Raw genomic sequence first — 22,059 nt, 5'->3', positions numbered from 1 at the left:
AACATACAAACTATAGCATATATAGCCTAGGCTACTCTTTAAACCCATAAAACCTAGAAAAACTATAATATGGGCCTATAGCCTACTATTTAAACATATTTAGTCTTTAAACCCATAAAAGCCAATATATTATTTAAAACTATAAAACCTAGAAAACCTGCACATATACTCTGTAAACCTGTAAAACATAAACTACATATTCTTTAAACCCATACAACTTGTAAAAACGAATAGCCTATAGGCCTATATGCTCTTTAAATCTATACGTAAAACACTATAATTTATAGAAAACCTGTAACACCTATAAACCTCTGTAAAAATAAACAAATAGAGATATAGTTATAGTTAAATACAACAGAAAGACAAACTTAAGACAATGTTCCCTCTGACAAACTTTGATCATTTTAGATAAAACTTTTTCATTTACATTTTACATTTTAGGCATTTAGACAGATAGTCTACACAGAATGAGTTCAAACTACTAATCACCAACAGTAATGAATGCAAAGGGACCTGATCAGATTCCATAATGATCAAGTGAGAGAGAAAAGAGAAGGAAAATAAAGTAAGAGCTAAGAAGAGAGAGAAGGGATTTTCTTTTTTTTTAATAACTTGGATGGTAAAGTGAAAGAATGAGTCAAACATCACAGGAGCTTTTGGTCTGATATGAACCAACCTGCAGCCTGACATAAACTTATAAAATATTCAACCTGAAAAGATGAAAACCTGCTTCTATAGGCCTTAAATGACCTGTTATTATAGGACTGGTGTTCTGGGTGAATTTCACCGTGTTGAATGTAAACTTTTCTGGTTAACTCCTTTAGAAATAAAAAACCCAGCAGTTTAATAAATCACAAACAAAGTCTGACATGACGCCTCGACATATAAAACGGTGTCCAGTTATAAGATCAGGTTGCAATCAGCCTTCAGTACAGTAAAGAGATAATTAGAGCTGAAACCTGTCACCATGCTGCTGCTGAAGCCGCCTGACAAAACACTGCAGCCGCTTTACATTCAGATACATATTCATTTAACAAAATAAATGAATTTCCTCAGGATCAAACTGTCCTAAAAGCTCCGTTAGGAAGGTGTTCCTGCCCCAGCTCCTGCTTTACTGCCTTGTTATCGTTAGTGCCTTAATTAAACCTTAATTAAGCCTTAATTAAGGTGACCCATTTTTAAATGTAATACATTTAAAGCGACCTGCGGAGCCGCGCGCTCTAATTAATGGGCTACTTTAATTCAGTTAGGACTTCTGTCGCCTTGCAGTGTCAGTGTGTTTGTTAAAGTCTGACACTGGGACGGACATTCACTGCGATATTCATATAATATTCCTATAGAGACTTAGTACTTATATAGTGTGAGTTTATAGTCACCTTATTGTGTTTTATGGTATCTTTAACCCCTATATATATCATTATAATATTCCTATAGGGACTGAAAGTGTGTCTGTAATTCTAGTGACCTTATTGTACTTGTTCTTGTGTTTTTTATCTCCTCTGATATCACTATAATAATCCTGTGATATTACTATTTGGACTAAAAGTGTGTTTTTGATACTCAATAATGAGTTTATAGTGAACTCATTTCGGTATCACTATCATATTCCTATAATATTCCTATAGGGTCTTTCATTGTTTCTGTATTATAGTGAGTTTATCATGACCTTAACATGATTTATTATATTATTATGGTTTTTATTTTTATCTGCTATAGTATGACTTTAATATTCCTGTAGGAAGTTTTTCTTCTATTTGTATAGTATTCTTCTAAAATGTATTGTAGGATTCCTATAGTTCTTTTCCATAAGGGGATAACCAGGCCGAAGTGTAGATGACAAAAACTGCCTAAGAAATAATAACAAAAACCTCTAATTCAGAGTTGACATGTTGACCAGACTAACATATTAAAACCAGCAGTGTCACATAATGAATCAAACACAGTTAGTGGAAACGGATTGAAGCAAATTAAAGTAAATGCACTGGACAGTTGGAGTTGTATACCTTATTGCCTGATGCTGTTTATTACATCTGAAGTCCGCAGTGTTTCTAATTATTATTGCTTAATATTTCCACTGTCTTCACTGCATTAAAACAGACTGAAACATTTCTGTCAGAGTGAATAAATCTCCTGCAGTCCTGTTGTGTTTTACCTGCTTTTCATTAGCTCTTTTCCCCTGCAGCACTGTGGCATTTGTTTAATAAAGGGTTGGGGTTAGAGTATGCGTTGTTACTGGTAGTATTATTACAAGACAATGTATTTGGATAAGCATTTCCATAATCCACTGGGGTTCTTTTAGCAGGTAAATGGCAGGAGTTGGGACTAATAGCTGGTTTTTCTCCTCTGAATAGACTGAACTGAGGCGTAAACAGTCGCAGTAATGCTTCACTATTTCCATAACCGCAGGAAGGAGCTGAATCACATGTAAATGGATAAAAAACTGTGTGCAAATGAAGTCCATTACAATTCAGATTAGATCTACAGGGCGACAATTAACACAGAGACTCTTATCAGTAAAATAAATGAACAGCAGCTGAACTGAGCCGCTGAAGGAGATGGAGCTCAGGAAAACACAAGTTACACTTACAAAAAAATATTAAAAAAAAGTTTAACTTGAAAAGGGGAACAAAATAAAAAAGATGTATTTTTTTTGCTTTTATTGTACTTCCAGTTTGAGTGAGAAAATTGAATTTATAATGAGGATTTTTTTTTTAATTTTCTGCAGCCTCGTTTTCGGAATGCTTTCAAAATAGTGTGAAAAATAATACATATAGCCTAATAATAAATAAAATACAGTCCTACAGGTTGATAACAAAAATGTCAACATGTTTCTAGTCCAAATTTATATGCAATTTCAATAATGTCAAACTGGCCTAAATGGAGAGAAACACCTGGCTGTATGCTGCTGGACAGGATAAATAAACTGGAGAAATAAATAGAATAAAATCTATTATCCTCACCTTATTCTTGCTCCTTTTTTTATTCCTGTTTATAGTCAAGTCAAGAAGATCCAGAGGTTAAGAAATATCCACATAGAGAAAGTTTAGTCTTTTTTTTGGAGAGGAAACCAAGTTATACAGCCTCCAAAAAACCACGAGTTTGTGTCGGAATGACACGAGACGCGGCGGCTCTAGTTCAGCAGCTCAGAAAAACACATTTCAGTGGAGAAAAAATCAAAATAATAGAGTGTATTTGTCTTCGTAGCGCGCTGACTCGCCTGCCGGTGTTGACGGATGGAGATTTGATGCTCGTCTCCGCGGCCAGCGCCTCTATGAGTCCAGGAAGCACGCGGGGCCGCCCCCTTCCAGCCAATCACAGCGCTCCGAGGCCTTACAGGCGACACGCGCGGCCAATCGGCGGCGAGCTCGGCCCCAAGAACCCGCCCCCTTTTCGGATAAATCTGCGTCACGTGACGAGAGTAAAAAAGTTTCAGTCAGAAGTTGGACGAGACTCACCGCGGCTGCCATTACAGGACGATTCAAGCTAGTTTTGAGCGAAAATACCGAGATTAAAGAGGAACTAGGGAGTTTATGTGTTAAAATTATGTTGTTATTTTGTTATTATTACTGCAGCTCGGACCCAAAGGCTTTATAGAGCAACAAGGAGGAGAACAGGCAAGAGATGACACGTTACAAATGACAAATCTAGCCTAATTAGGCCTGTTGTCTGGCCTAACGTTACAATATACACTCTAACGAAGACAGTGGTTTATATAAAATGTGGTAGGTTTAGAATAATAAGGCAGGGTTTGAGCATGTGCAGCTTGATAAAAATTAAAGAAGTTGTTTTTAACTTCGTAGCCAACTTTTATTTTCCACATTCCTGCAGTCTGCCATCAGGCTACTCAGGACTAATTAGAGTATTTTCGTGGCAGCAGAACTCTTTTCCAACCTGGTGAACAGGCTGTGTTCTCTATTTTCCAACATGAATATTAATGCAGAGATATTCCATCCCACAATAACCTACAAATTAACCTACAACTCTGTCCTGAAGAAGTTTTGTTCCTCCTCAACCAGTTTATTCAATTCATTCCACAATAAATAGACCTTTTTTTACTGATAATTGGAGGAATGGGGCAGTTTCGCAGCCAGAAGCAGCTACAGGCTGAAACATTAATTGCAGCTAATTAAAGCAGAGCTGCTGTCATGAATTATTTGACTTAACTGACCTGCAATCAACAAAACTGTAATTATCTGCCAAGTGGCTACTGGCCTATCAATAGGATATCAGTTTTTCCCTTCATGTATTGTCTATAGACTGTAGAGGCCTAATGCTAAATACTGAGCACATAATAATAAAATAAATAGCCTAAATAGGCCTAATATTACAGATTTATAAAATAGCCTATGTAGCCTATTTAATTAAACAAATAATTAAATTAACTAATAAATAATACATAGCCTAAATAATATATTAGTAAAATATATTTGTTGAGAAAACAAATAAATAAATAAATGTCAGCTATAAACACCCTATTAGGCCTAATTTTAATCTTATGCAGAAAGCAATTGTTTAGAAGTTGAACGTCGCAGGACTGAAGTAAAAAATATTTGTCGCCAGGTTCTGAACAGAGAAATGAGAAAACGAGAAATGAGAGGAAAATATTCCTGCGTTAATCTGCGTTAATTTCCGGCGTGTTTCCTCAGATTCACGGCAGTTAACAAAGTCAGCGGCGATTGATCACAAGTATCAAGATATCAGATGGATGGAGTCATTGTTGTTGTGAGGGGGTTTGGGCTCTAATCCCAAATTGCAGGAGTATTTTCTTAATACTAAGCCCGTAAATCCAGGGATCAGGCAGACTGAAGAGGTGTATGTGTGTGTGTGTGTGTGTGTGTGTGTGTGTGTGTGTGTGTGTGTTGGGGGGAGGGGGAGTGGGGGGGTGGGGGGTTAAGTTTGGAGAGGCTCATCTATGTTGTCGGCGCTTATTAAAACCATGATGCATAAAATCCCAAGTTGTCAGAAAGCACCGGTGGGCTGCAGGCTGGCGGAGCGGGCCGCGGCCGGGCCGGGCCGAGCCGGGCCAGATATAAGAATCACCTGAAAACACCTAAACCGCTGCAGCTCAACGCCCAGGTGGGACACGGGACAGAGGAGAAACCCCGACTCCAAACTGCACCTCGACTTTCTGATAAAGAAAACACGGAGTCCAGAGAGTTTTCCCCCTCTGGTTTGGATGGAAACAGATTTGTCTCCGCTGGGATTCACAGGTAGGAAAACAAGGATCTGAGGCTCAAACGCACACTGAGACGGTCTCTTTCGCTCGCTGTGTGTGTTAATATGATAAAAGAAAGAAAGCGTTTTTTTATAATCCTAATTTTATTACAAAGTTTTTAAAATGTGTTAAAAATAGTGTCATGTTTCAGGAGCAAAGGACAAATAATCCGTTGGTCCTCAAGCCTGTGTCTTTCTCTGGGAAAACAAATGTTGGCGTGAGTGTTTTTATATATAGGCCTAATTGTGAGTAACTTTTTAAAATTGTAAAAATAGTTACATGTTTGGGACTAAAGGACTAAAGTAAAATATAAAAAAACGATCTCTTCCTCTTGTGTGTTAATATGATGATTTGTGGGGGAAAAAATGTTGATAAGAGTGTTTTTAGATCGGCCTAATTGTCTTAGAGACTTTTTAAAAATAGTGACATGTTTGAGGACCAAAGGACTAAAGCTAAATATCAAATAATGAAACTGTCTGTTCCTCCAGTGTGTTAATAAGATGATGTGGGGAGGAAACGTGTTGCAGTGTATTTACAGCCTTAAATGTCTTTTAAAAAGGTGTTTAAATGTAAAATAAATGTCAGTGGTTGAGCTGAATTCAGATATTTATCAACTAGCTGAGAGGATTTGGAGGCAAAATGAGCAAATACTCTTTTATTTATATCATTAGAGGAGACATAATGTTGATGTATACAGATAGGACTAACCCTAAATGTCAAACAATCAAACTGTCTCTCTCTGTGGTGTGTCAGGATGATCATTTGTAGTAAAAACTGTTGGTATGAGTGTTTTCAGTCTCATTGGAGCAGCAAGTAACTTTTACAAAGAGTAAAATGTAAAATAAAAGGCAGCGGTTGAGCTGAATTCAGATATTCATTGACTAGTTAAGAGGATTTTCAGTGAGCTTGGAGGCAAAATGAGGAAAAACCCTTTTATTTATATCATTAGAGGAGACAGTGTTGATGTATGGATTAGAAATATGATTATGTAATGTGATGTAATGTAACCCCTCTAACCTCCAGGAGCTGTTTCACATGGTGCAGGGAAACTGCAGGTTATAGAAAAAATGGTGAATTTCAACAAGACAATTACAACACCAACTGCATTCAGATGGATTTAAACTCACTGATAATCTGATCTAAGGGAGAAATGATCCAAATGTTGAGCAGCATAATTTGAAAAAAATACTCAAAATGTATTGACATGAAGGGACATGAAGGGATTATTGAGGATTATTACCAAAAAAAAGATGAATCTGGTTGGTGTCAGGATTTGCCCATTAATAATACTTAGATATATAATAGCAATTCAGTTTATCATGTAGATTAAGCCCAGAGCAAGCATGAGGTTTAATAAATTATTTTTATTAATGACAGAAGTGAGTTGCCATCAAATTCCATATACATATATATATATACAGTATATTTATTTATTTATTTATTTATTTATATAAAATAATTCTTCTCAATTGTATTCTTTTAGTTCTTGCCTGGTTGGCTGAAACATAAACATGAAAACATTAAATAACATCTTTCTAAAATTTGGCTGTACAGTGCAGAGTAGTTTTTAATAGTGTGACATATCTCTGGCCAGACTGTATAAATAAACACACAAACACACACACACACACACACACACACACCATGGCCTATATAAGCTGTCCTGTTACAGGCAGAGTTCAGTGTGTAACATCACCTGTCACCTCTCCTCCTGACAGTGGAGGCACGAGGCGTCAGATCTTCCCTCAGGACTCAGACGCATTACATTACAATTACAATATGTTTACATTACCTTTACATTACCTTTACATTATCTTTACATTACCTTTACATTACTTTTACATTACCTTCACATTACCTTTACATTTTTGGGCATTTAGCTGGATCTCATATCCAGACAGACTTGCAGTGAGTGCAACATTAAAGCTGCAATATGCAAGACTTTGGGGTAAAAATACACCGGTGTTTTATCAGCCTGAATCACAAAGTGTGGCTGGAACAGAGCAGAGCGTCCCATCTCCACTGAGACGCTGTAGATTCTCCCTGTTTGCCCAAATTAAAATCTGGTGTCTGACGGTCGCTGGTGGGAAATCTTCTCCACATAGAAAATGACGAATCGAAACTTAAAAGTGAAATCAGAGTGTTTAGTCTCCTAAACAGCAGTAAGCAGAGGACTCACCAACATTAGATCTTTTCCTCTCTTGTCTCTTTGGTTTCCTTTGGTATAAAGCATCGCAGACCGCTTTACTCTTGTTGGAGTCCAACATGAATATTAATGCAGAGATATTCCATCCCACAATAACCTACAAATTAACCTACAACTCTGTCCTGAAGAAGTTTTGTTCCTCCAACTTCCTAAAGGTAAAGTTGGAGTGACCATTGTTAATGTAAAACGCATCACTTCCTGTGCGGCAGGAAAGAGCTACCAGACTCCACTGTCTGTTCTAGACAGTGGAGAAGATTTATGAACTGGATACAGGATGAATCACTGTTGAGTTAGAGCAGTCAGAGATAGAGAGGAGCCAAACAGACATTTATTTACATGAAAATGTGGATTATTACCTTAAAGACAGCAGAGGTTGTGTACTTCTAGACGATGTGAAATATTCACACTCCAAATGATTTGGATCAGCTGTAGATCTGCAGTTATGTTGGAAATTCACAACAAACAGAATCATGTGGAGAGTGATATTCAGTGATACTGAAGACTGACACTGTCTCACTCTCTCTCTCTCCTCTCCATCTCTCCCTCTCTCTGTCTCTCTCTCTCCTCTCTCTCCCTCTCTCTGTCTCTCTCTCTCCCCCCTCTCTCTCTCCCTCTCTCTCTTTCTCTCCCTCTCTCCTCTCTCTCTCTCTCCTCTCTCTCCCTCTCTCTGTCTCTCTCTCCCCCTCTCTCTCTCCCTCCTCTCTTTCTCTCTCTCTCTCCCTCTCTCTCTCTCTCTCTGTCTCTCTCTCTCTCCCTCTCTCTCTCCTCTCCCCCCCCCCCCCCCCCTCTCTCTCTCTCTCTGCTATCTGCACTGACATTTATGGAGCTGAGTACAGTCACTTGACCTGGGTGCCACATTCCTTCTGCATTCAACATCTCTGTAATTATGAACTTTCCTCGGTGCAGAGACAGAGGCTGACAGCAGATAGCAGCTCGCCGGCTGCAGAGACGTCTCCAATAACCTCACCACAGGTCGCAGTTTTAGTCTGTGAGGCAGAAATCATCTGATTGGTTGAGTTAAACCTCAGTGGGTGGAGCCAAAGAACTACAAGTTCTCTCGCTAAGTAACATTAGACTGAACCCCAAGGTAAGAGAGGAGGAAGCTAATATTATGAAGCCGAGCGCTCTGCTGCTAACTGAAAAAATACAATCTACCATACTTATTAGTTAGTTATCTAGTTATCTAGTTAGCTAGCTGACCTTCAAGTTCAAACTAGCCATACTAGCCTATAGCTAGCTAGGTAAGCTAGTTAGCTAGCTGCTGACCTTTCAACATCATGATACCATGGTCAGGAGTCAATGAAAGAAAGAAGTCAGTGGCATTTTTATTTTTTAGGTATATTTTGACCAGAGTTCCTTCTTTGCCATTGAAGTTTGCCAGCTGGCTAAATTTGCCAGTCAACGCTCTGAAAAACTGTTTCTGTGACTTGAGAAAGACTTTGATCCTCAGCCTGCTCAGTCACTTTAAGTCACTCTTGTTAAAAGCATCAGCTAAATGTCTAAAATGGAAATTAAAATGTCATTATCCCTATCTCTTTCTCTTATTTTTACATTAACCGTGTGTACTCACTTTCACGCACACGTCCTGTAAGAACAATTCACTCCTGCTATCCAAACAACACAAACTTGTTGAACTGTGTGTTTTCCACTAAAACTGAACCTCCACTAACACCTTTGCACTGGCTGAGTGTTATCGGCCCAAAAATAAAACCATAAAAGCTGCACTAGAAAACTTGGCGGCTCCAAATAGCAGCGAGAGACAACTGTTTGAAAAATTTTGATCTTTAACACCCATTTCACCAGATTTCTTGAGACCAGGCTGGAAAAGATCTAACGTTGGTGAGTCCAGCTCTCTCTGCAGGAGACAGTTTGTATTTTACTCTTAAGTTTCAATTCGTCATTCCTGTGGGTGGAGGAGTGCTCATACCTGACACCAGGATTTAATTTGGGCAAACAGAGAGAATCTACAGTGGGGATGGGACGCTCTTCTCTGCTGCAGCCTCACTTTGTGATTCAGATTGGTGTATTTTTACGTTAAAATCTTGCCTAGTGTACCTTTACAGCGCTCATCCTCACTCCAGCAGCTGCTGCACAGTAATGGTGTGACAGTACTGCTATGAAATCCACTTCAGCGTCAACTGTTAAGCTGCTATAACTAATGCACTGCTGACACCTGAGGAGGCCGAGCAGAGACGGAAATGAGAAAAGGGATACGACGTGTCATTCAGTGTCAAGTACAGTAGACAGCAGTGGATTCTTCCATAGACACACAGTGTAGGGCTGACAGACAGAGACAGAGAGGGAGAGGGAGAGAGAGACAGAGGGGAAGCATGTAGCTGTCAATCACAGGCCCGCTGGCCCCGCCCCTCTCATTAAGAAGGCAAACAATGAAGGGGGGATGATGGGAGGACGGGGCAGAACAAATGAGGAGGAGCAGGAGGGAGAAATCAGACACCAGAGCCACGAAACCAACTGACCCCATCCAGTACCCATCACCCCCCGAAACACAGAGGAGTGTGTGTGTGTGTGTGTGTGTGTGTTGAGGGAATTACTTGGAGGGAGGAGGATGGGAGGGGGGGAGGCATGAGCAAAGGCAACTTCCAATCCTTTTAGGATTATGCCCCCCCCCCCTCTCTCTCTCTCTCCCTCTCTCTCCCTCTCTCTCTCCCTCTCTCTCGCTCTGTTCCTCGCTCTTTCACTCTGCTGCCCCTCGGGCAATCACGTTAAAACTTGCATGGCCAGCGCTCATTCAGATATCCCTAACAATGCGTACCAGCGGTAACCATGTGAGCGCTGGCAAGCCACACAGGAATGCACAGATTCGGTTCCCCGTGACCCTGATCCCTGTACAGGAAAAATAAAGGAGAAAAAAAAAAGGAAAATATGGAGGGCGATACAGAATTTCCCAGAAGTCTTGTAGGAAAATGGCTGTGTAGCGGCGCAGAGCGACAACATCTACACACCCTGAAAGGTTTGAGGATAAAAACTGTCGCAATTATGTGAGAATTTCCTTTGTAAGAGGAATATTTAAAGCAGGATGTGTTACCTGACTGGGGGAGTTTGCAATGTTAGATCGAACAGTATTCATAGTGTTCTGTTCCAACAACACATAACAGGTGATTGTAATAAATTAGCAGGTGATTATAATCAAATGACAGCAGCCAATCAGCTGTGTGTGTGGTAAAGCAGCATATTGGTAGGAAATGCATGTGACATCATGGGGATACTATGAATTGTCAGTTTTCTGTGGCTCTGAGCCATGCTGGTGATGTAGGGAGTGAAGCTTCTCTACTGTAAGTCTCTCTGGATAACAGCATCAAGTCTAACATGACTGTACATCTTCCCTCATAGCTCATACTGACATGTACATTGACCAATATTGAAACGAGCCCCGGCGGCGGAGCAGAGGGCCGGTCTGTCCTCCGGCCCGCGGTGTGCAGGAGGAGGGAATTGCCATCCGGCCTTATCTCCAGTTCCAGTCAACTAGAGGCTGTGAGAGAGTTTGCTCCATCATCAGAGCCGGCCATTTGATAGGATTCTGGCACTGCACCTAATCAATCTGCAGCATAGAGCTGCCAGAAGACCTGTAACAAAGCTCAAAGAGCCTCACAAATGGCCTAGTCCTGGGGATAAGCCCCTGCACAGGATTACATATTGATTTTGAACGTCTAAAAAAGCTTATCATATAAAACCGCCACAGACTACAAAAGTAGCGGAGTCTATGCATGAATCCCTCTTTTAGAGAGGAGCATCAACTTTCAAATACAGGGAGCCTGAGCATGAACCAAAACAGAAATAAATGGTGGAGAAATCAATGGCAGGGATGAGGTGCGATGGCACATTGTTACCGGGGAATCACAACAAGTCGGCCTCGCTTTTCCTGAGGGGGGGGGGCAGCCAGGGGGCATTTTGCTCTGTGCTTCAGGTTTCTTCTTAGTACTGTGTTGATTTATTTACCTTTAGGAGTCACACTGCTAAGATTCATTAGCACCTTTGTCTGTCTGTCCACACCCTATATTTACATTTGCGACCATCTTGCTTTGCGTCACTTTGCTCTATCAGAAGTCGTCACTTGTGGGCATTTCATTGTGCTAGAGCTAATTCTCTGTTTGTTTCACATTGTTTATGGAGACCTATTTTGTATTTTATCATTTTCTTTATTTTCTCATAATCTTGATATTGTGCTTTACTGTAGCGAGCTAGCTCAGTGGCTACTGCTATTTGGATGTGATGGGATACTTAAAGTTAGCAGCTTTCAGGCTACCTGCAGGTCATCACACATCAGGAAGACAGTTACAGGAAGACCATCAAGCTTCTTGCCTAAATGGGATTGTTTTCGTATAATGTTACATTTTTAAAACTTTTCTTATCGCGTCGCTGTGGCCTGGTTTGTGTCATCATGTACACAGTTATTCACTTATTCACAGTTATTGATAAGTGTTCGCCTCATGATATCGCGTCTGGACTGAGACTGTTATCCAGACTCCAGAAGATTTGTTCCTGTTTACCCAGGTTTGTGCATCAGGTCAAAATTATAAAATGAGTGTTAACAGAAAATTAAAACATCATGTTCGAACCTGTGATCTTTCAGATACGGGTCTCTCTACCTGCTTGGCCACCCTGTCCCTTCTGTCAGACTAACCTGCCAGTCCCAGCTGTACGCCAAAAGCACACCCAGACACAGTACACACACACACACACACACACACCTGAGAGGACACGTATACACACACACAGGCAGCAGAATGTTAACTGATAAAGCTGTGGAGCGATGGCCCATGGCTCTTAAAAAATCCTTTTACATTTCATCTCTTTACACTTTGGGCTGTCAGGAAACCTTTATCAGGTAACAGAGAGAAGTTTGAGGACATGTCTGACCCCTCCCCCTCCCCCACCCCCACCACATACACACACACACACACACACACAACCCAACCCTAAAAAAAAACAAACAGTGCTGAGGAAACAAACCAGCATGTCCTTGATACGAGCGGCAGCGCCAAATACAGCCGTTTCCCCTCCATCAATAATCCTCACTTAATAATCAGGAGATTAACTGATATCAGGTGTGCAGATGACTGGCGGCTGAAAACAACTGAGGATGATGGGAGGAGGAGGAGGGGAGGGGGTGGGGAGGGGGGGGGTGAACAGCAAACAGTCCCCTAAGCCAAGCCAAACCCCCCCCCCTCCTACCCCCACCATCCATAAAACTAATTAGAATTGATTTATTATGGATCAGGTACCTTATCAGGTGCGAGAGGGAATTACCATGGTAAGCCAAAGGGCTGTGGCAGGTCGCCGCTGAATGGTAAAATCAATCTGAGCTGACTGACTGTTTGGAGGCTCTGCAGCCCAAGGAGAACAGGCAACTGTGGCTTAGTCTTATGTTCCTTCAGCAGGTCCAGATAATGCAATAATTCAGATTTTTACATGTAAATTGCATTTGGTAAATACTGTTTTATCTCACGATGTAGCTGAGCATACGTTACCACAGAGCGAACGTAGTGTGTGCACGGTGTCAAGTGAAATTGGCTCCCTGCTCTGGCGTCGTTCAATATTTTAATAAACAGACGATATGTCGCATTAATAAGTTTCCTCTCAGAAACGCAGCGCTCGTGTTTTGGGAGTCGGCAGCCTCTTGTTGCAGCTGGCTTCAGTTCAGCAGCTCTCCAGCACCGGCTCCTTTCTCTCCCTGGGCAACTTAGAAAAGTTCATCAATATGTTAATGACTTAATCTTTAAACACTTAAAGAAACCATTAATAAACATTGATTTGAACACTTGCCACCAGTGACTCACATTAATCCACTGCAAATAGCTGATACACAAACTACAACAGAGGGCAATTTGTGGAGGATTACCAATAGAAATGGACGCGACAGAAATTGATCACGCTTTCTCTGGCAGGGATAAAACAAGGCTAATTCACGCCGTTAGACGATGACTCACCCTTTTCTTCTGCTGCTGAGTGGAACAAGCTTTTTAAAGGGAAAATGCTCCCTGAAATAGAAATCATATTGTTGAAGAATTCACTAATACTGCCAGGGTGAAGGGCTTCTCTCTCGCTGAGGCCACCCACACCTAAAACACTCTGTGAGCTGCAATGAATAAAACAATAATTAAATGGCATATGTAATGTTATTCCTCTTGGACAATTTACATTTGTGCACATGAAGCCGTTTGTCCCAAAGGTAGAAAGGAGGGACTGGGGACTGTTGGCTGCATCATCAAGAGACAAGTCCTACAGCTGCTCCATTGACACTAAATGGACGACTGATGTGACAGTATCCAGGGTGATTTCACAATAATATGACCTCAGTATGTTAGTGCTACAATTAAATAATGTTCAAATGTGTGTAAAAGCTGAAACAAAATTATGTGAGTCCATAATATTTCAATTATTGACTTGACACAGATTAGAGGCTTGGTTGTTTTGTTTCTGGCTCTGATAGAGAACTTTTCATTTAAAACAATATTGATTTAAAGTGGTAATCCGCAAGATTTTTTAAAATTTCGTCTTTCTGCACTGCACTACCCAGAGATCACCTGTCAATCAAACAGTGTGGGCGGAGCTTGGATTTTCTGTTGATGCAGTTTGAGTTTCTCTTTTCTCTGTCTGTTCAGCCATGGCGGCTATCGCTGCTCATGCTAACTACCCAGTTCTTCTTCTTCTGTTGATTCCAAACAAACTGGAAACGGAAAACGCATCACTTCCTGTGCGGCAGAGGATTTTTTTTTTCCCAGGAAAGAGCTACCAGACACCGGCTGACAGACAGACAGTAGAAAAGCTTTCATCAACTGAATATAGGTTGAATCACTGTTGTGTTAGAGCAATTGGCGATAGAGAGTAACAAATCAAATATATTTTTATATGATAATGTCTCAGATTATCACTTTAAGTGTCCAGAGATGATACTTAAGAGATAGTGCAGCAATGTGTGTTAGCAGAAGCAGAAATATGAGCATGAGTGATGAATGAGAGAGAAATCGGTTTGACTGGCAGCACTGGGCCATTTGCCAAATGTCTATTAAGCAGACAAACACAAGCAACTGAAGACAATACCCATGGCAATACACAGATGTAGGAATGTCTTTGTTGGGCTGCAGATCAGATGTCAGCCTCACACACGCAGGAGAACACGAGCAGACACTACTTGACACAAGCGTACAGGAGCGTGCTACAACACACGGGCAGATCTGTGGGCAGATTGGAGTTTAAGTTGTACAAACGTTTCTCAGAGGCAGAAATAATCTGATTGGTTGAGTTAAACCTCAGTGGGCGGAGCCAAAGAACCATAGTTTTTTATGGCTAAGTGAAAAAGTGAAAAAGACAAGAGGTAAGAGAGGAGGAAGCTAATATTATGAAGCCTAGCACTGAAAAAAATACAATTTAGCCATACTAAATGATCTAGGTAAGCTAGTTAGCTGACCATCCAACATCATGAATGCCAAGATCATGAAGAAATGGAGAAAGTCATTGCCATTTGTATTTTTTCGTTTAGTTATATTTTGACCAAAGTTAGCCAGTTAGCTAACTGTGGTTCTTTAGCTCCGCCCACTGAGGTTTAACTCAACCAATCAGATTATTTCTGCCTCCAGAGCAGCTCTGCCTCTGAGAAACATTTGAAGAACTAAAACTACAATCTGCTATCTGTGGAAGAAACAGTTGAAAGAGCGATTAAGTGTAAAATTCATTCAGATATCTGTTTGAAAAATATCCTGACTAATCTGACGCAACAATGTGGACATGAAAGTGTAACTCATTACTGAATGTTATTGAGGTTCTTTTGAGGCTATGTTGAGTTATTCCCTTACAAAACTATCATTTGACAGGATGTTATGATGTGTCTTTTGTTAAATATTGAGTACTAAACATCAGGCTGTTACATTTGTTACATTTCATTACATTTTTCCCCCCATAATGGATTTCTAGCTCATTGTTATGTCATGTAGTTTTATTGCAGAATGCAGAAAATGTTTGAGAATATTTGAGTTTATTTTCTTTTGCCTCTCCAATGTACAATTGTTTAAAAAATAAAATGAAAACATTCTTAACATTGTTGTTCTGTGGTATTTTTATATTAAAATATCAATGATGCTGAAATTTTGTTTTCTGCCAAACTGATTGTTAAAAGTGCTTCTTAAATGAGTTTGACTTCACTTCACTTGACCCAGTTAAGGTTTCTGTGACTAGAGAAACTCATGACAAATGTGATACTTCCACACCATGATCCAGATTTCCAGGATAGTTGTATTTTACACTCTCAGCTTCAACTGATATAGGTTTTTGAAGACTGATATAACCAATCATTTGTGCTATATCGAAACAGCATTTAGAGCATCATGGGACACTAAAACTCTCCACTGAAACCCAGAATAATGAAATTATTTTAGGGTTAAGGCAGGTTGACCCCCCAACACACACACACACACACACCTATTCAATGGTAGGGAAACTCTGGGATACATTAGGCCTCTAAATGAAGAATTACCAAAGAATATATCTGAACAAATATCTGAAAAAACATAACTGAAGCAGATAAAAGTCACTGCATTCAGACAACAGGTACAACAAATATTCCCATTTCCCTGGAATGAAGAGCCGGGGAAAGAAACCAGAGCCAGGGGAAAAGGAAGCCAGGAGGTTTTTCTCCAACAGACCAGGAGCCGGCTGCTGGCCAGCGGCTCTGAGGTCGCCCGGCCGCCGCCTCGGCCTCTTGAACCGCGACCCGGGGAACAAACCCGGCGGCCAGCACAAAAAATAAGGCGCCGGTTTTGTGGGAGGCTCCAGATTTGTTCCCCCAAAGGTCTTTGTGCCCGCCGGAGTGAACCGAGCCTCCATAACCAAATAAGATTAAGATTACAATCTCAGCCAGCGCTACATTAGAAAGATAAGGCTAATGAGAGTGGCCCGCACTCTCAACACTATTACTCCTCATCATCCACTGATTAGAAACAGGACATTTTCTGAATAGAAGAAGAGGAGAGCGTGTTTGCTTCTCTCCTTTTTATGCTCTTTTTTTTTGTTATCAAGATTACTGATATCAAATCATTGCATGTTTTTGTCATTAATGGGCATATTTAGTTTACTGATATTATGTTCATGCCAAGGGATATCTTCAGTTGCCGTTGCTGTTAGGAAACAGTTGCATAATTGCACAGAAGCAATACAATTACTACATTTGCCCACATCCAGATTGTCCTAAAAGGGTTTGCTTTCCTCAAATAAATATCTTAGGGATAACACCTTTGTACAAAGCTCAAATCTCACTGAAGCCCCACAGACATGGATTTAAAGCGCTCGTTGTGTTGTTATAGTACAATTTTTCCTGTTTGCTTTAGATAACAAATCTTCGGTTGACCCCGAGGGTTAGGGGAGCATTACAAATTAATCCTGGTTTTAATAAGTCTGTCTTAAGCCTGGGATCTTTACTCGAAAAGAAAGAAAGAAAAGGGGGAGGGAGAGAAGAAAGGGATCGCAGAGGAAAAGAAATATATTAAACCCTGTGATCACAGGCAGCTTTTCTTGTTTGTTATCCCTCCGTTTTACCTTTAATCCAATACTCACTAATCCAATTTGTCTATCGGGCTCCGACCCTAACTTCTCCTCATCTACGGCTTTCTCTTAAATATGCCTGAGCCTCTGAAGTGACTGACCGCTCCTCATTTCACAGTCAAAGACCTGCTGAAGCAAACTGTGGGTTTAGGACGTATATGAAAAAAGTTTAGAGAGAGAAGAGAGAGCGAGGAGTGGGGATAAAAAAAAAAAAAAAAAGGAGAAAGAGGAAATCGGGGCATTTTGGCTGCTCATGATGCGAAAATAAAAAAGTAAGAGGTTGTTGTAGACAAGTTGTAGCTTCACCCTGAATATGCATGAAGAGCCATAATCAGATCTTGGGCAGTCACCCACTGAAGGGGAATATTGGGGAACACAAAGGGATTGATTTAATTACTTGGAGTGGGCCTGTGCTTTGGAGCAGCCTTGTTAGGAGTGAGTGAAAAGGCTGGCAGTATCCTTGCACTATTTTTTGTGAGAGGTTTGGGGGGGTGAAGGGGTGAAGGGGTGGTGGGGGGGGGGTTGCAGATGGTGGGGGTACGGAGGTAGTCTAGCTTCTTAAGTCACCAAAACTAATCCCGAGTATAAAGCTCTCCTGATTGAAAGGACCTTCATTGATTGCAAAATGGACATAGTGCATTCTCTGTTGAACGTCAATCTGGCTAACATTTATCCCAGTTCTGTTCAATTACCTTCCTTCAGTGGTAAATTATGTCAATCGCCGCACAATCTTTCTTTTATTAACTACAAAAAAAAAAAAAAAAAAGAGCTACGGTAAATTCATGTCTTTTCACAGATATTTCAGCTTAGAAAATTCTCCCTGAAATCCTAAATAAACCTTTTTGTTGGCTGTGGAGGCTTGCTGAAGGTGGAGCTGAAGGGGATGCCGCTCCGTTACATTTCATCACATTTAATATTTAAAAACCCAGTGGACGGCGCACAAAAAAACCCACGCAGCTCCGTCTCCCTCTGTTAACTTTAACCGCAGCGAAACTCTCACTGCAGCGTTAATTCAGCAGGGTAAATTAATTACAGACGTACATACATATTTTCTTTATTCAAGGACCATTATCGGCAAGTTTCATCTTTCTGCCTCTTTCCCCTCCGCAGCGTTTGGCTTTGTCCAAACACCATGACAGATTCAAGGGCCTTTAGTGGAAAACAAAGCACTTGAGATATGTTGAAGGGCGCGTAGACGTGAAACCCCAAAGCAGAGCTCACCTGATAGATCCTGAGAGGTGTTTTCATCAAAAGGCCTCTTTTTACCACATAAACCCAGACAATAAGCCCGGCAGAGTGGATTCTAGTGCCTTGTGCTCAACAGGCACCGGTGACAACGAAGCCCTTAATCATCTCATGACAAAAGCCAAAAGGCATCATCCTATTAAGCAGTGCGCTTCGCCACTAATATGAGCTACTGCCCGGGACCCTTTCATAGGGCGCCGTGCTATTAAAGTGCTTCTGAACCAGCCAGCGGGAACCTAGGCCCATTCACCTTTCATCTGTGAGCCTGTTGTTTGGCTGCTATAGTGGAGGCCGGCTCAAGATGTTAGTGATCTCATTACAGCGGTTGTGAGAAACAGCCTCCAAATTTGAGCATCTCCCTTCTCTTTCTCTTCCCTCCTTTTCAATCTCCCAACCTGCGATTCTTCCCGCGTCAAAGGCTTCGCCCTCGCATGGCCATAAATTGATTATTACTTCAGGGCGCGCAAATATGCCATTTTCCTGAAAAGTTTACTCATCCGCACCCCCTGTTGCAGTCTCTTTCTTATCTTTTCTTTTCGGGGAGGGACATTCAATGGGCGGCCAGGTTGAAAAGCGAAGAGGCCCCCGGCGTCACAAAAAAACGTTCGGATTTCTCATTTAGTTGTCTTTATGCTGCTAGCGCCATGTGGTCCTTGAAGGTGTTGAAAACATGGGAAGCACCGGAGGGATCAGAACAATCTCATTAGCATTCGCTCAGGATTGGAGTGGCGGGCTGTATGGCGAGGCCGGGTCCTCTGTCGGGCCGAGACGACCGCCTCCGCTGCGCCCCGCGCCTCTTTGTGCCTTTGTGTTCTTTCAAGATTTTTTTGTCATGTCGGGCTGCTTTCCTCGGCGCGACGTTGCCAAGAGGATCATGGGAAAAGACAATATCATCGCTTTCCTGTACTTTGACAGCAGCTGGCCAGTCCTACACATTCAAGACAAAACATATTTGGGAATATGAAGAACTCTCTCCCAAAACAGGAAACCAGAGAGCCAAGTAAGCTGCGGTGTTATTACAGTAAGAGACAAAACTGGTTTCCATTGATAATCAATTAGAAACCGACTCTGCAAGCTAACTTTTACGTAAAACAAACTTTTGAACTTTTAGTCCAGAGAGCCGAATCCCATTCACTTTCAATAGAGCAGCTCCAGTCTTGGCTGCTTTGCTTCTTACTTTTGGAGAGACTGGGTTTGCCGTTCATGCACTAATACATTTACAGTGCAGTATCTTGGTAAATCCTAGGAAAAGAGAACATCAGTCAACATGGCAGTCTGTGTCTGAGCGTTACAAAATGATTGTTAGCACAACATTAAAACAAAGTATGTTGCTTTTAGGGGATAGTGACTCAGCAGCTGAGGTTTGTAGTCTTTCAAGCCAAAGAAACGGTTATTCAGAGTGCTAAATGGCAAATTTAGCTGGGTGGCAAACTTGAATGACAAAGAAGGAACTCTGGACAAAATATACATAAGAAAAAAAATGGCAAATTACTTATTTTTTTTCTTTTATTCCTGGCCATGGCATTCATGATGTTGAAGGTCAGCTAGCTAACTAGTTTAGCTAGCTATAGGCTATGGCTAGTTTGAACTTGAAGGTCAGCTAGCTAACTAGCTAACCTAGATAACTTAGTATGGATAGATTGTATTTTTTCAGTTAGCAGCAGAGCGCTAGGCTTCATAATATTAGCTTCCTCCTCTCTTACCTCTTGTCTTTTTCACTGAGCTTCAGTTTAATGTTACTTAGCCAGATAAACTGTGGTTCTTTGGCTCCGCCCACTGAGGTGTAACTCAACCAATGGGATTATTTCTACCTCCAAGAACTAAAACTGCAATTTGCGAATAAACCTGACCCTTCAGTTACAGGACCCTCTCCCTGCTTGCCCATGCATTTTGATGTAGCACAAGAACCCCTAACCCGAGGATAAATAAACACCAGTTTGTTTTCTAACCTTCATCCAGGGAAGATTAACTGAGCACCAACGCCCTGCTTCACATTCACACAGTGATGGGAGCTGTCCAGTGGGACCACGATCACCTTCCCCTCCCAGATTTGAACCAACAACCCTCTGCTTCTCCAGCCTCCAGCTCTGTGATATTTCAGATTTCCACCACAGCTCCAAATGCAGCGTCAATTTGCTCGGAGACTTACAGACGATCCAAATGTGACCAAACCCATTTGCAGCTTCAATACAGCTGATGTCTTATGAGGGAGATCGGACTCCATGGGCCAATATTAGCCCAAGTGTCTGTGTTAACTAGTGTAGTGAAATGTGTAATGGACGCCGGTCTCAGTGGAAGGCTTTATCTGCTAAATCCTACTGGTTGGCCCGGCTATCGTGGACAATGACCCCAAAGAATGTCAACAGCTCATTTCCACCAGAGCTGGGTGTGTGTGTGTGTGTGTGTGTGAGAGAGAGAGAGAGGAGGGGGTGGGGGGGCATAATCTGCTGTTGGTGCAGCTGAAAAGCAGGTTGATGTGATTGATATGAGGCAATCTCTGCTCCACTCACCGCTTTCCGTCGGACAAAGCAGCGGCACGAGGTCGGACCGAGACAATTTTAGGATGCTGAGTCGAGGATTTTCTCTGTTTATTTGATCCAGAGTGTGAGTTCCCTAAATTTAACAAACAAAATCCGAGCAAAAGTGATTCATTCGGTACCATCGACAGTTTAATGGTTTAGTTAAAAACACTGAAAAATGAGAAAATACAAACTATATGAGTGAGACAAAGAAACCCCAAAGGCCCCAAAGGCTTTATGAAAAAAAACAAATCTGTAGGTGTGACCTGCATGTAGTTTTTTGCTGTAAAGATTCACTACAGAAAGAAATGCAAATACTGACATTTAAAGTAATACAGAATATAATCATGATTGTGTTGGATCAGCCTTTTTGTATTTGTGCTATATTTATGAGTCTGTTTTTACTGTGGTATTGAGATGTTTTACTCTGTGCTGTTCTGTAATGTTGGAGTATTTTTAATGGTCTGTATTGAAAGCATCACTGAACGCTGTATGTTGTGCCTTTGCTGTTAGCCTCCCCCCCCCCCCCCATCCTTTAAATTATGGACCTCAAAGGAAATAAAGTGTTTAACATGCACCTGATAGTTACGCTCATATCTGGAGTAATATATCTGATGTACTGTGTTTAGAGTACTGCACATGTCATTTTCCTATCTCTAAATTATTAAATAAACTCAATTAATGAATCATCCAATCGATTCTTTTGCAAATTTAGTGAAAACGGCGCATTGTGGCGGCTGCTCGGTGGCGGCAGCCCGGCCCAGATTAAAGTCAGGCATCAGAGGGAGCGTGTGCTGGGGACAGGAGAGCGAGCAAATCCAAAACACTTCAAAATTTGTCATTAGTGTCGAGCTACATTCTTTCATTACCGAGTTTATCGGAGCAACCAGCCATAAGGCGGAGGTTCATGCACCCTTGAGCACAAAGACTCAAGTTGTTCTACATTTACAGAATCATTTAACTTCTTTAATTATTCTTTAAATTACAATTGCAAATAAAGGCGCTGCCCGTGGTGGTTATGCATGGCCTGCAAAAAGAGCAACATTTTTAATGATTACTTTTCACATCGTACCAAACTAATCTCCCATGGACAAGAAATGAATGAAAAAGGGAAGATTTTCTCTGCCATTCTACTTTAATGGAGGGTGCATCAGTCATCAGGCACAGTGACTGTTCTGGACCAGATGTTGCAGAACTAACCAACAATTGGGCCGAAAATAGAAAAGGAGCAGGGGCGGGGAGGTTGGAATAAATTAATTGCTAATTTCTCAGTCTTTGATGGAATTAGGCTCACTTCTTTCCCCCTATGCGCTGTGTGA

At 41.2% G+C, this 22,059-nt stretch overlaps 1 protein-coding gene across 1 annotated transcript in view; it reads left to right on the top strand.

The window, feature by feature from the left end:
- Positions 1–7,268, top strand: part of vps54 (VPS54 subunit of GARP complex) — a 112,848-nt gene extending 105,580 nt beyond the window's left edge. Inside the window, exon 24 of the transcript XR_013507506.1 lies at positions 7,243–7,268. The gene's annotated coding sequence lies outside the window, so the exon portion shown is untranslated. The remainder of the gene's footprint in view (positions 1–7,242) is intronic.
- The last annotated feature ends 14,791 nt before the right edge of the window (positions 7,269–22,059 follow it).

This window comes from Centroberyx gerrardi, chromosome 3 (genome assembly GCF_048128805.1).
Source record: "Centroberyx gerrardi isolate f3 chromosome 3, fCenGer3.hap1.cur.20231027, whole genome shotgun sequence".
Classification (NCBI taxonomy): domain Eukaryota; kingdom Metazoa; phylum Chordata; class Actinopteri; order Beryciformes; family Berycidae; genus Centroberyx; species Centroberyx gerrardi.
The sequence above is the reverse complement of the archived record's forward strand: the minus strand, read 5'-3'. Positions and strand labels throughout refer to the sequence as shown.